This window comes from Saccoglossus kowalevskii, chromosome 5 (assembly GCF_978046115.1).
Source record: "Saccoglossus kowalevskii chromosome 5, keSacKowa6.1, whole genome shotgun sequence".
Classification (NCBI taxonomy): Eukaryota; Metazoa; Hemichordata; class Enteropneusta; family Harrimaniidae; genus Saccoglossus; species Saccoglossus kowalevskii.
In genome coordinates, this window is record NC_140645.1 from 1,660,738 (window position 1) to 1,674,483 (window position 13,746).

Below are 13,746 nucleotides of genomic sequence, written 5' to 3' on the forward strand. Positions count from 1 at the left end.
GTGTCTATCAACACAATTGTTGAACATGCGTAGCGCGACGATAGTTTGGACCAAATAACTGCTATTAGAGACTAGGCTCGATGGCTAGCTTTGCTGACTAGACCAAATGAGCAATCCAAATAGTATTATTAAAAACATTTGTTTATTGATGGACAGTATTGGCTGGCTCTACTGATATTAACATACCTGAACAAGCAAACTGGAAAGGGTGGGCACGTCTACAAATGAACGATATATATAATAATTACGTTAGGATAAATTATATATATATATATATATATATATATAAGTCACGGCCACGGCAAGCATCTTGCCACTGTAAGCGGACACGTTCCCTGCTACATCACAGTAACCATTCCAAACAAGATGAGATCAAATAGCGTGTAACAAACACGGACTTACAGTGACCAGATATAAGTTGAATCTCTGACGTCACAAACAACATGCAATGGGCATTTTTGTATTAAACAGAATAAGTATTTCAAGGTCAGAACAAAATACAAATTTACGATTATATCCACCATGCAGAGACAATGCTTATATTACCGTATATAACACGCATAAATAAAACCATGATATACTGTTTACTTTTAGTAATAATTATAACTCGACATGTATTCACCTCTGGTTGTTATAGTTTCATTGTGATACAAAAGTTGAGTTGATAACATTGACATAGTGGCATCTAGTTTGGTACTTGTGTAGATTTCTGCTGGCGATGTGTTCGGCCCCTCTGTGACAGTCATTGCTGCAAATGACAAACATATCACTTACCATTTTTAAGCTGTATAATTAAATTCATACACCGTAAATTAAACAGATAAGGATCGCCAGTTGTATTATACCATTGTGCAGTTATAGATAGAACTGCCCCGAATTAAATAGCTATAAGAACAATTCTATAATTGCGTTCTTTATGAAATTGAATGCCTCTGGAAATACATAAAATGAGCGATGGCCATATTGTATTGAATGGAGTAGTACTTGCAATTATCAGTTATTTGATCTGTATGGAATAAAACCCAACAGCAGTATTTGTTCGACGTACAGTTGGAATAACCAAGGATTATAAGAAGAGTTAGATTTTACATAACTCGTTGCCAGGCAACCGTGACAGCGACACTTACGGTTAGTATCTTTTAACTGTCACAATACAGCAGATCTTATCTGAACCATCTGTCCCTGTATCCAAATAATCTCATTTTGGACATCGCCAGCTGGCCATAGTCGTGTTTTGAATTTTTGTTATATTAATGTGCTATGTACCTTGTCACGTAATCAGAAATTAGTCTTTAAGAGTGTGGATAAAGAGTGCCGTCTTTGTATGGTGTGGAGACCTCTATCGCCAACTCTCTCGTTTTATGAACATGATTTTTAAGATCTCTCTGGTACTCTTAATACGATCATTAATCACGTATTTTAAGTCACTCATTATTGCACATCTTCTTTGTGCACGTTTTTATCTTTTCCAATCCTAATAATCCTAGTCGTTTCATTATCTCTACGTGTGCTTGTCAGCTTTATTGGTAGTATTCTGACATGCATTGTTACCGTGCTTCCCATATTTCTTACATCTGAATAATATTTATATTTGAATGGTATTTTATTTGTTTTCTTACTTTTGATTGTGCTGTGTACAGTTGGATTTTTCTTCGTTTTCTTTTTTGCCACTTTTTATTTCCTGGGTTTTGTTAACACACTTACATTTCTATTTAGTTTGTATACGGGCACACGTAGCTTGAACGCATATGAATATAGAAACAAACAAAGTCCTTGTCAAACTACTGAACCTCACCTTGAACATCAAGAAATGCAGCGACTGACGTAGCAACGATGACATTGGACGAATCCTGAATTCGACAAGTATATGTACCGCTATCTGACGTCACTGTGTCTAATATTTGCAAATTATACTGACCAGAACCCTGGTCTCCTACTACAGAGTAACGTGGAATCACACCACTGGAATCCATGGCAACCAATGTTTCATTCATCATCCAGATTACATGACCTGCTAAAGGGATGCTGGATACTACACATGGTAAGGTAACAGTACTGCTTGAATTGATTTCAGTATTGGTTGGTTCTTCCAGAAATCCATGCTCTAGAATATAACAATACATATTGGTGGTCGTTCCGGGTTTTGTGACGATTTTGAAACCTGCAAAGTACTTTGTATTTGATGACATAGACTACATAATATTTTGTGTTATAGCTGCGGCTGTATAAAAAAAATAATGTTTTTTTTTGTATACTAAGGGAGTTCGACAATGCTACCGACATTTGGCATTGGCGTCGGGCGACTATTATTCATTATATCCACTTTGTCAACCTTTGAATATCACATTACTGTGTCACTCAATGTTTATTATGTCCGCTGTGACGGCGATAGTGACTTAAATGCGCTATCTTAGATCCAAGGTGTCAATCAATAAATAAGGGATATCTGGGATAAAAATCATTGCTACGTTTCTGATTGTACACTGCATCTCACATTTAACTATATTGGTGCCACTGGAGCTGCTATTTAACAACTTATATGATTCCACTTACCATAAAACGTGATAATTGCAACTTCGGCCCATTTAATGGGAGTGTTGAATTCATTAGTGATAGCGCAGTTAAACTCTCCTGAATCACCCACTTGAGAGTTTTCTATCTGTAGGTGGTACTCGCCTTGTGATTGGTCACCGAAAACTGAATGTCGTTGAAGTAGTCCCGAAGCATCGTATGCAATTATCGCATTATCCTTTATCCACACCACATGGTAATTAGAGGGCAGATTTTCAACAACACATTGCAATATAACTGTACTGGCCGTAGGGGGCGATCTACTAGACGGCTCCAGTAGAAACCCAGGTTCTAGCGAGAAGAGTGGACATATATAATAAGAAAAGCGTTGAATTGAAATGGTTAATTTACATCTCAATCTATAACATGTTCAGTTATAACGCATCCCCAATATAACTTGATATCCGGAGATTCTCAGTCACGTGATTACAAATTTATTGCGCAACAAATTTACAAACAAAGTTTTGCTATAAAAAAAAGGGAACTTGTAGTATGAGTATATACTGAACAATATGATGTGTTACCTGGTACGACGCCATGTATAAAAGTTACTATCATCAACAGCACACTATACCAAAACATCTGTATAAAAACGGTCACTATTAGTGTCATAAAATTGTAATTCCGATTCACACAGACTTAGTAACCATGGTTACTAAGTACACAAACTATTTTCGCAGTTGATAAAATGTCATTGACGAAAAGGACGTTCATTGTGTAGGGGACCATACTTTGTTAATAGTTTATAAATATACTAATACATTATTCTGTGACCGGCGAATGTCTTTGAACGTTTCTTCTCATTAGCCCCTGGAAGTCCATGCAGGCTTGATTTATGCAGATTTATAACCATGGTTCGCCAGAGTTGATTACGTCTTTCTAAACATTCCGATTTGAATGGCTTGTATTTGTCCACAAACTAGTGTCAACAGTACGGTATTGGACGTGACGTGATATGCATACATAATTAGTCGTCCATAGTTTTTTATATTAACGAATAATCAAACAGAGTTATTAATACATAATTTTTGTCATAAATTGGATATTTTCTCAGATTTGACCAAGAAAAGTAAAAAACGATTCATCGTTAATACAGAGATCCAGAATGAGAATACAACATATTAAGAAGATGAGAAGTGAAACTTTACTAGTCACCTTGTGTGGGATTCGAACAAGCGACTTTTAGTATACAGGAACAAGTAGCCACGTGACTCTCAGGCTCTCGACGCAATGATCCCGGGATCCGCCGTAGGCGGCAGTATTTTCATGCGAGGTCAATTTTGGATCACCAGGTCATTCCTAAACGCGTAATTAGGACTGAGACGAGAATCAATTTTGGGTGTCAGAAATCAACCAAAGACGCTTATTTCGGTATAATTTGCGCTGTCAAGACAAAGTTCAGGTTAATAAAATGAAATTGACGACGTTTTCCCAGGAGAAAAAAGTGAATTATTTGTTGAAAATAGCGGAGAAAAATTGATACGCACAAATCGTGACGTCGACTCTACGCATGCAATGCAGCGTCATGGAAATTGTCTACAGTACACGTACACGCATCTTTCGATGACGTAGGTTATTTTTCTAGCCAGCCCAGGACGCCGCGCCGTACAGACATTGTACTAATAGAAGGTAAGAGCTCTTGCCCTTTTCCACAAATTTTAATATATTCTTAACAATTGCTTTACCTATAAAACTCTGAACACCATGCTATGATCATGGCAGAGCTCCAGAAGGAGTACCTACACTTTATGCAAATTTTTTAAAAATTATGCTAATTTATTCATGACGTAGCAGTTTCTGTGCTCATGAATATTCATTAATTTGTGGGTCATTACATTTTAAAAGGGGCGATATATTATTTTTGGGGGAAGAGTTAGAAAGGGGGATTAGCAATCCTTAGGGGGTCAATACAAAAGAAGGGACCCATTTGGAGAGCAGCCATGCTCCTCGTGTCTGTTGTTGCACGTGACCTACAGCTGTCAACTGTGTTCGTTCTTCGACGACTTCGGCTGGCTTCCACGTGGGGTAGTATTCTTGTGTTCTGTTTTCCTGACTTGAGTTTTTGAATCCGCTGTTTATGATTTTAACGTCTTTCATGTCTTTTGTAGGAGTGTCCAATCCGTGATTCGAACTTGCGATCTTTGAGTTCCCAGCGCACTGTCTTGTCCACTGTACCACGAGTGTCTTCACACAGGAGTTAGGATTTAAGTCCTATTCATAGGACACTGTCTTCACTAGCATTCAAAAATCTAACTAAACATACTGGATTCGAACCAGCGATCGCTCACATTGCTGACATAGTACAAATCAACTGAGCTATGTGGGTAGTCATGCAAACTAAATAATTTGTTGTCATACAGTGGCCCCTCGCTAAGTCGCGGGTGTTGGGATCCAAGCAAAAACCGCGACTTATCGAGGGCCGCGACTTACCGAGGGACGTCGTGAAAGAGGGAGGTCGTGCATTGAAAAACATATAAAAAGCACATATAAACCCTCGGTTTAGTTAATTGATGTATCATCACATGTGTCAGGCAGTATTCGAATAAAATCATGATTATGTTTGCTGTAAACATTGCGTTGATTATTTTGTTTGTGTCTGATATTATGTGGGCCGCTTGCTGTTGCTTGCGACTTCGACGGTAACAGCTTCCAACATAAACCAGTTTCATCGCAATTATAAACATGTTCGTCAAAATAACCACCTTCATAGATAATTTCTCTCAGTTTTTCGGGAAAAGTTCCGACAGCGTCAATGTTCCCAGATCGAGCTTCGCCTTGGATTGAGACTGCGTGTGTCGATAGCGTGTCTTCTTTGCCATCGCAAGAACCACCCTGAACTGGCCTCAAATTCAAAGTCGTCATATCTGAGTTGTATGCTTTGCATTGGGTGATGGGACCAGATAGTGGAGTTCCGGGAGACCGTTCTTAAAGAAACGTAAACAGCTTTATCGGTGTCATCATTGTCGGACACTTTCGCTTGTTTTTCTGTTCAGTCCCGCCTCTTGGTCAACTTTGAAAACAAATTTACTTTTCATTTTTTACCCACCCACGAATAGTGGGCTCAACCACGTGCAACCCTTAACTTGGTTTGACACGGTCGATCGCCGTGAATTTATGGCGTACGAACAGGCTGTATAGCTTTCGCTTTGACATGCTGCTCAATTGAGAAATAGAGATCAGAATTCTATGAATTCAACTCATTGTAGCGAGTTTTTGTAGAGGTATACCAAAATGGGACCGGCCAAGAAGTACGTACGGTCACTACTCGACACCCCTGTTGACACCTTGAGTAAGGCCGCCGTCACCCATTGCATCTCAGCAATTGACGGACAGTGGGTGTTAAGTTGTCTCTTTAACGGTTAGTTAAAAACACTATGCCACGAAACATTAGTCTTTGTACTTCAAAATTGCTGTCAAAACACAATAGAAATTTTGGGAGCCATCCAAGTACCCGCGACTTAGCCGAATCGCGACTTACCGAGGCGCGACTTAGCGAGGGGCCACTGTATTTAGCTTTATTGCCAAATGGTGTTTGCGAAAAAAAGATGGGCAGGCAAGGGAATTGAACCCAGGTCCTCCTGATCACTATGTAGAGAACTGACCCACAAGACCACAATGGATTGACTGGATGTATTTGCATTTGATAAGACTATATAGTGTGTATATATATATAGAAATACAACATATTTCTATTATTGAGTTACAATTGTCCAAAAAATTGCCAATTTTGTGTTTTTACTTGTGTAAACTATATGCATGCCATAACCCATTAGTGTACATCTTGCCAATTGGGTGTTTGCCATTTGCGTTGCCCATACCTGACCCGACCCTAACCCTAATGCCAAGACACGTTCCTGTTAATAATTCCGTTGCCCATACCTGACCCGACCCTTACCCTAATGCCAAGACACGTTCCTGTTTATAATTGCTCAATAATGATACTCTGTTGTGCACTGTCTGCGAGTAAGTTGCATTGATGTCAACTGATTAAACAAGTCGCGTTTAAGTAATTTCCACTATTAACAAGTGGTTAAATTGTGACAATAAATGTGTGGACAAATATTTGAGATTAATTTTGGTGTAGACAACTCTCGTTTAATTATTTTACACCATTACAAGTTGTTAAATTGAGAGAATAAATGTCTCAACAAATATTTAATACTTAGTTTGATGTAAACAACTCACGTTTGATTAATTCCCACAATTACAGGTTGTTAAATTGAAAGAATAAATGTGCGGACAAATATTTTAGACTTATTTTGGTGTAGACAGCTCTCGTTTAATTATTTTACACCATTACAAGTTGTTAAATTGAGAGAATAAATGTGTGGACAAATATTTTAGACTTATTTTGGTGTAGACAGCTCTCGTTTAATTGTTTTACACCATTACAAGTTGTTAAATTGAGAGAATAAGTGTGCAGACAAATATTTTAGACTTATTTTGGTGTAGACAGCTCTCGTTTGATTAATTCCCACAATTAAAAGTTGTTAAATTGAGAGAATAAATGTGCGGACAAATATTTTAGACTTATTTTTGTGTAGACATCTCTCGTTTGATTAATTCCCACAATTACATGTTGTTAAATTGAGAGACTAAATGTGCGGACAAATATTTTAGACTTATTTTGGTGTAGACAGCTCTCGTTTAATTATTTTACACCATTACAAGTTGTTAAATTGAGAGAATAAATGTATGGACAAATATTTTAGACTGATTTTGGTGTAGACAACTCTCATTTAATAATTTTACACCATTACAAGTTGTTAAATTGAGAGAATAAATGTATGGACAAGTATTTGAAACTTATTTTGGTGTAGACAACTCTCATTTGATTAATTCCAACAATTACAAGTTCTTAAATTGACAGAATGAATGTATGGACAAATATTGACCATTATATTTGTGAGTAAATACCTGTTGTTTAATTAATTTCCACCTCTACAAGGTTGAGAGAATAAGTGTGCGGACAAATATTTTAGACTTATTTTGGTGTAGACAGCTCTCGTTTGATTAATTCCCACAATTACAAGTTGTTAAATTGAGAGAATAAATGTGCGGACAAATATTTTAGACTTATTTTGGTGTAGACAGCTCTCGTTTAATTATTTTACACCATTACAAGTTGTTAAATTGAGAGAATAAATGTGCGGACAAATATTTTAGACTTATTTTGGTGTAGACAGCTCTCGTTTAATTATTTTACACCATTACAAGTTGTTAAATTGAGAGAATAAATGTGCGGACAAATATTTTAGACTTATTTTGGTGTAGACAACTCTCGTTTAATTATTTTACACCATTACAAGTTGTTAAATTGACAGAATAAATGTATGGACAAGTATTTGAAACTTATTTTGGTGTAGACAACTCTCATTTGATTAATTTCAACAATTACTAGTTCTTAAATTGACAGAATGAATGTATGGACAAATATTGACCATTATATTTGTGAGTAAATACCTGTTGTTTAATTAATTTCCACCTCTACAAGGTTGAGAGAATAAATGTGTCGACAAATATTTGATACTTATTTAGGTGTAAGAACTCGTGTTTGACCAACTTCCACCATTGCAAGTTGTTAAAATAATGAAATAAATATACTGGTATCATTGGATATTTGATTTAATTGTGAAACTTTCTAACAAAACGTTAACTGCTGGCTTCGAACCCTCAATCAACAATTCCGCAGACACGGTATAAATTCAACAACACCACAGAAGATATTCGTCTGTTGCCTGAATTGTTTTCGTAATATAGGGAACGCCATCGACACTTTAACAAAACTTACCTTGACTTGGGTCTTGTTTATCTCTTGTCACAATCTGGAAACTGTTGAACAAATTGCGCGTCGTCCAGTTTAAGACGTTAGTTATTTTATTATTTATTCATTCAGTTTTGTATGGTGCAGTTTTGTGAGGTTTATTATTTTTTGCGACGTTCTTTGTTTACTTGTTTACGGTTTGAGAGATTTCAGTTTATTTGATTTACGTTTTTACGGTAGCTCTGAGCGAGACTCGAACCCACTGTCTTTTCAAGCTAATTTTGTTTTATTTTGATGGCACGCTTGTGTACCACGCTACGACGTTGGTCGTTAAGTGGTGTTCATTTTTCTAACTACTCCAGTGTTCCGATGAGTTGAACGGAAAAGCCAAAACGATTGCTGGTTTCTGATTGCTTCGGTTCTGGTGAGTGTGTATCTAGTGTGATTCGAACCCATGTCGTTTGTATTGGGCGTTTTTTTATTTCCCATGGTAGCTACGCCGTAATATGCAACCACTTCCCCGTTTTATTGTGATTTTGAGTGTTTAATGATGTCTTCCTCACCCGTCACGCCATGACCCAGTTTCAACCACACGGCCCTTTTGCAACACAGTTCGTGACCCTCGGCGTCACCCGACTGACTATATGAGCGTTCTCTTCAACTGTTAAGCTAGGATTTATTACCGTTATTATCATTATATTGTCACGTGATTTGTTTTACCTTATGTGTAATGTCTTAAGTATCTTTATTGTAATTTGTATATACCAATTCGTATATACCGAGGAAACGACCCCGATTGAAGGTCATGTATTTTATGACGTCACCAATTCGTGTGTAGGTACTGCTTCTAGATCTGTGCCATGATCATTCAGTGTTTTGAACTAAACGACTCATCGCTTAGCAAAGTCGATTTTCAGGATTTATTGGCACATGATGTCAGGAATCAGGGAATCTAATGGGCAAAAATAAATCGCCAAATATTGCATCGTACATAAATGATGACAGCGATTTACAAGGCCTATGGCCTGTGAACTCGTATGATTTGTGCAATGTGCACATGCACGGTGCGACTAGTAACAATTACCTAACCTAGCGGTCCTTCACGTCATACCGGTAGTTGTCACGATGCATCTCAATAAAATAGCATCTAAAACCAAAATAAGGCCGATATGTGTAAATACTTGTAAATTAGTCTGGTCTATGCAGCCAGCAATAATGACATGCAAGAATGGCATTGGCAAAATGATGACCTTGGATGTAGCCATGTCTAGGGCATGGATATGATTTATAGTCGTCACACACTAATGTAATGTTATAGTGTCTATGAAGTATGTGATCATCATTAATCATTTGTGACCACGCCATTGATTATATAGGCTACCACACACTATAATATTGAGCAGAAAGCCATGTAAAAACTGCATTTCATTCACCACATTGGCATGGCTGGCTGTACTCATTCTTACTTTTTCATGACCATTGTTTGGCCCACTACAATTTTCTTGTGATTTAGGCGGATTTTTGTCACATGCAAGAAACAGCAAGAGTTGCAATGTGTACATCAAAAATGCTCTTATCATGCTTGTGATGTTGCTATTGTAGGTAAATGGCCACAGCAGGAATGTACATAACTGTCATTTATCAGGCAGTAACTGATAGGGGCCAATTCCTTGTGCTGATGTCTACATACACATGTACGTCAGTGAAAGTTTTGCTGTCACCAGCTGCCATTCTTGAAATGGTGCCATTGATCAACAGTTCATGCCACTCATCTCAACCTTAAACAAAGACATGTGTTGTCATTTGTTATTAAGGCCAAATTTTATTTTTATGGAAATGAGTTACCTTTTTCTAAAATGAACAAAAGTTGATATTAATATCATTATGTAAAAAAACAATTGTTTAAAATGATTGTATTTGATGTAGACTGAACATGTTGGGGAAAAATAAATCTAAAATAATAAAATCCCTGCCTAACTACCCAATATTTTTTACTCTAATACTGGAAACACCAAATTTGTTTTTCATTGGCCTCATAATGGTTTGAGATCTTTTCAACATGGTCCACATAAATAATGAGAGATAAACTGGTATTCTGTACAAACAGGTCCATGCATTTACATTCTATGTTTCTGGTTTGATGTTGACTCATTTACAGCCCTGTCATTGGTGATACCAGGATTTTACTCCTTACAGCATGTGTGGGCTGTCTTATGCAAACCAACAATGCTGTCTTTGCACATGGTCAATTGACTTGGGTTATATGTCAGATGGCACATTGCCTTTGCCATGCGTTAAATTCATTACTTTTCTGAGTTATATCAGTCTGATTGGATTGATATCATCAATGATATTCCCATGAAGTACAATTACATTCCATATAGTCTCTTTGCACCTACTTTATTTCTTATTCATTCTGAATGGACAGTTGCATGAACATACAATACCCTAAAAGTAAAGGGGTATATTTGTATGACACCCTGCAACTTTGCATGATATGGGTCTATAATACTGTCTTGTACAATGTTGTAAACAGTTAACTACTGCTTTTGTACAGTTTATTGTTGCTGCATATATACAGACAACAAGATATAGTATTTTCGGCAATATGACTACTACCAAATTGGTTGTTGGTGGTGATACCTATCATTTTGGTCTTCCGTCAACACTTGTGTGCTTTTGCACCATGAGTCGTTTCATGCACATCATACGAGATTTAATCATGAAACTCTGTTGACAACACTAATTTACCTCATTATAATGTTAATTTTCAATGAGAGGATGCTTGAATGCACGGCAGTGTTTTCAGCATCCTCTCGCCAGTTATTTACAATGTGCCTCAAGATTTAATTATGGAAGTCCATTCATTTCTAAAGCATTATCTATTTCAACAATGTTCTTCCTATTGAACATCAACACCTTACTCAAATCATTCATTACCTTTATATAATCCTTACCACTTGTTTTTTATTTTCTTCCAGGTGAGATAATTCAACCAGCACCTGTACCTCCTACTGGTTAAACTTGATAATTATTTTTACTTTATTTTTACTCGAATGTTTTTTTAAACTTGTTGTTTATTGTTGGTTTAAATAAAAAATATAAACTTTATTATTTCCTTGTCCATTACAGACGATTATTTTATTCACACTATTTTTACATGGTTGTCTTCCAACTAGTCATGCTAGTGATGTCTAATAGCAACTGGCCAAATTACAATCGAGTGGTGGGTGGGTCACAGTCAAGTACAAATAAGCCGTTCACTGCCAAAGAACAAATATAATCATTCTTTCCGATCAATTCATTTAACCTCCCCCTCTTGATTCAAATGACATAACCAGAGACTTAAGACATCACCTAATTCCTATAACACACAACACCATATTCACATAATTGTTCATACATGTATACATTATCACAGTAAAATCAATTCCATAAATTTACCAATGGCTCAAGCAAATCATTTGCCCATATTAACTATAGCCTCTTTTGTAAGCCATCTAATACTTGTGGCTTGTGTTTCAATTACAAAACGTTAGTCCAAAAATGTCAGCTTCTATTATTTGAACACTCAAGAAAGCAGAATCCCATTATCAAGGTCACGTTTATATTGCGCTGGTCCCGCTAACTCTGGTTATACCCAGTGTGCTATATTATAGTATACACATTGCTAAACCTTGCTCGGCACAATTCTGGATGCCATTGATGTTATTAAAGTAGCCAGGGTCAAGGATTATTTTGTTAGCCACCGAATTGTATTAAATAATAGATTAAACATAATTATATATTTAGGGAAATGACATTCTAAACCAATGTCAGACCACGTATAAGTGGACGTCTTGCGGTATAATAGAGTAAATACATCAACAACAAAAATCATGATTTTTAATAAAAAAAATATTAAACCATAAGTATAGTGGTATTACATATTAAATATAGAATTTACTGAGAAGTAGAAAGTTTGATTTGATAAAGAACATTTACAATTAAAAGCTCGTTTCTATATTAAAAAAGAATATTATAAAAACCAACAAATATAAATATAACAACAACATCGACAACATCAACAACATCAACGGTTTATCGGTGAAATAAGGCCCATACTTACTTATGGGTTTGGGCAGTTTTACAGATAAATCATATTTCGAACATTGAATTCGAATTGTGTAAAATGGATTCACTCGTCATCTAAAGTAGTTCATATGAATCATGTGACACCCAAACCTATATTATCAAATAAATTCAGGTAGAGGCAAATTATATATTAATTAAAAAAATAAGAAATTAATCTAATTAGAAAATCTATTTTTTCTCATAGGCACAATTGCAGTTCCAGTTAACAAAATTACAACACTAAAATTAACTTGATGAATAAAAAAGTAAAAATATAATTGTAAAATACATAAAATATAGTGTCATCAGTTTTCGCTGTAAAATGACTGCAGAAAGGATGCTAGGGCATGAACAGGGTAATGAGAAAAATGCATTTGTATCATAAACTTTCATATAAAAAAAAAGTTTAAATAGTTTACAAAAGTCGAAGTAGTTTGGCCTACTAATCGACGCAGTTTGTGTGTAATAGTGTTTATTTCAGATACTCTCTATTGTATTAACGATGTACTGTTGCTAGGAGACCAAACTCAAACTGACTTCTAATGACTGCTATATACAATGTTCTTATTGTACTGGAGATTTTAATTTTGTTGGACATCCGTTTGACGAAACAATTTTAAAATAGCAATGGTATTTGTGTGGAAAAGTTCAAATTGTCGAACACAGGTCTCTATCAATGGAACTTTAGTTAGTGCCTGAGACGGAGGAGTTAATTAATAATTGGCGAATTCTTATTGTTTGTTGACATGTGCTTATCATAGTTTAACTTAAGTTTGCATATTCTATATAGTGTTACATACTGTTCTGAATACAACGCTGGAGTGGAGACCGTATGGCACAAACAACTGCAATCCCTTTGTTTTATCATAGATCCTCCGGAGGGTCTATGGTTTTATTCGTAATTGTTCCAATAGAAAAATAGCCAAATTGGACAAATGAACAATACATTAAAAAACAAAAACAAAAATACTACACAAAAATATTAGTGAAACAATTTGTTCTCCAAAGTTAAGAGGACAAGGGTAAAATCAAAAGAATTGATGAAGTTATTAACAGAGCTACTAAAATATCCCCACACACCAGTAAAAACGAGTATTACACGATTTAAAATAGACGCTCTTTCAGAGAAACCGCTCAGAAACATGAACAATAATTTCTTGAAACATATACGGCAAGTCGTATATACTACTGATACAATATTAGGTTTAGAACATGTGTAGGAATGCTGAAATGTTTGCATAGATCCATGTACTGTAAAATGGTTAATTATTCACTGGGTTTTAATTTGGCTTATTTCG

At 36.0% G+C, this 13,746-nt stretch overlaps 1 long non-coding RNA gene across 1 annotated transcript; it reads left to right on the top strand.

The window, feature by feature from the left end:
* Positions 1-3,900: 3,900 nt before the first annotated feature.
* LOC146742800 (uncharacterized) lies at positions 3,901-11,446 on the top strand. The gene is made up of 2 exons (XR_014929460.1): positions 3,901-4,200; positions 11,317-11,446. It is a non-coding gene; the product is annotated as an uncharacterized LOC146742800 (long non-coding RNA).
* The last annotated feature ends 2,300 nt before the right edge of the window (positions 11,447-13,746 follow it).